Here is a 2,625-nt window from a genome sequence, read left to right as displayed (position 1 = left end):
AATTAAAACAAATATGTTTATTATTTGAATTTGTACTGCATTTTTCAGATTTATTTTCTTGACAGACACTCTCACTCTTCTTAGAAGAACATGAATGAGGGATAGATTGAGAGATAAGTAAGGGTGTCTCAGTTGTTGTAACTTGTGGAATTGATGGTGTTTCATGAGTATCACAAGAACCAGAATTACCAAACAGGTCATCAAACATATCAAAGAAATTAAATGCAATAGAATCAGATGTGGAAGCATCACACGAAACATTATCAGTCTTAACATCAGAAACATAAACGTTTCATTTGAAACAAAAAAATTCAGAATTAGAAACAGAAACAGAAACAGGTCCTCCAACTCCATGCTTTGCCTGGTCTAAGGGTGGATCTGCAGGGGAAGTAGAAATGTTAGTACTTTCAACATTAATAAATCCGCCTGAAACGAAACCAGATGGCTTGCCATAAACCATAAATGGTTCGTTGGCAATCTCTTCCTTGGATAGGTATTGATACAGATATGTATGATTATAAGGAGGAGGTACACTATCATATCCTAAAACCTTAGACTGATTTCATTTAAATTGCATGCAATGATCAATCATGGTGTTAACTACCTCGCTTGATCCATCAAATTTTTGAAAAGAAAAGTTTGCCGAATCAAACTCCTTTTTTAATGTATCAAGCTTAGTAATTAACTCATCATTTTGTCTTTTAACATAATCATACAATTCACATTTTTCACTGTATTCTGTTTGAATCCTTCTGAAATTTTTATATTAGTTTCTAACTGGGCCTTAAGTGGTTTTTGTCCTTTCCTAAGTTGGTAGCCCTCATATCTAAGGTCCTATACTTCTCTACGTAATAATTGGATTTCATCGCGACGAACTTTAACATATTCTTTACATGCATGAGAACAAGATGGTAGGTTTACCTCGCTTTTCTTGGGCTCGGAAGAAGTAGACACCATTAGGGCAAACTGCAGCTCCATCATTTCTGCTTCGGGGTCGACATTATCATTCTTCAAGGTAGCATCATCAATCTGAGCTAGGTGAGAATTTTCTAGCCCTAAGATATTCAAAGCCTGAATTTGGTCCTCCCAGTCAAATGATTGAGCGACCATAGCAGTCTCACCATTAGTTGCAGCACCTGCACGGTTGTTTCCCACAGCTACCATTTGCCTGTTCTTGTTGATCCTACGATCTGGCTTAGGGAATTCACTAGCAAAATGACCCGGCTCATGGTAGTTGAAACATCTCAGCATGCCCTTGTTAAATCCCACCTTCTTATCAGCATTCATGCCCCAGTTTCTCTTCCCTGTCTTCTTAGCAAATTGCTTGGCCCTGAAAACAGCCATAGCAATCTGCCATGTAATGTCCATCTCTTCTACGTCTTCAGGATGAATTTGATCCAAATCAGCAAATGACATCTGAGGTGGAAGATCTCTAGCTACAAAAGCATTGTAGCAATTAACAAGCCCAATAGCTAGAGCTAGATTATCATCAGAGTTTTTAGAGTTTGAAGAAGAGGCTACAGCTAGCACATTTGGAGCAGGGACAGCTTGTGAAGTGACATATGGTTGTGTTTGATGGTGAGGGATGGATGATGCAACAGCGAAGGTCTGAATATAAGGTTGTTGAGCTGCAAAGGCTTGACCAGAGGAGGACATGATTGATGAGAAAGCATTGTTGGATGAAATTCCAAGATTTGCAGTAGAGTATGAGTTCACATGATTAATCTCTCTCTGTTTGTCATCAATGTCACAAGCTTTGATGATCGCCATAATTTCTGTAAGGGTGAGGCGATTTAAATCGTTGGTTTTCTTAATCACAGCAACATTCATATCCCATGATCTAGGAAGAGCATTCAGAAGCTTCCTGTTGATTTCTGACTTGGTCAAGAAAATCCCAGATATGTTCATGTCAGTTGTGAGAGTTGTGAACCACTGTAGGTGAGCCTCGAGAGTCTCTCCTGGAATGTAGTTGAACGTATTGAACATTTGTCTCAACATGTCCTGCCGACTCTCCTTCATATCTGCATTGCCCTCATAAACTTCAATTAGGGCTTCCCATAGATCTTTAGTTGAGGTGTACTCACGAAAACCTTGAGCAATATCGGGAGATAATGCCATGGTTAAAGTGGCTAAAGCCCTTTCCTGCTCCTCAATTTTCTCAAACTCCTCATCAATGTAGTTTTCAACAGCCTTGTCAATCACTTGGCCTCCGACTGTCATAGTGATTCTAACAGGGCCTCTAAGAATGCTTCTCCAGACTTTGAAATCTTTCATCTTAATGTATTTTTCAATTCTATACTTCCACTCGGGAAAACCATCTGCAGACATCAATCTTGGAATACACATAGTCGTGCCCATGACAGTATCAAGTTCGTGAAAATGACTTTGACTTTGAGAATCCATTTGAAATTAAATCAATTTAAAATCGCAAAGGTGTTTACGTTTGATGAGTTTACAACCGTAAAATGGGGTTACGGTTCATGAGTTTACGGTTCATGAGTTTACGGTTTATGAGTTTACGGATCTTAAAGTTCTTGAAGCGTTGTTTGCGGTTTTTGAAGATTCACAGCTTACGGTTGATGAAGATCTTGAGTTTAGAACTGTAAATAGTGTTTATGGTTGGCA

The sequence above is a fragment of the Lactuca serriola genome, chromosome 3, assembly GCF_051521515.1.
Source record: "Lactuca serriola cultivar US96UC23 chromosome 3, Lser_US96UC23_V15, whole genome shotgun sequence".
NCBI classification, from domain to species: domain Eukaryota; kingdom Viridiplantae; phylum Streptophyta; class Magnoliopsida; order Asterales; family Asteraceae; genus Lactuca; species Lactuca serriola.
Note: the sequence above shows the minus strand (reverse complement) of the source record.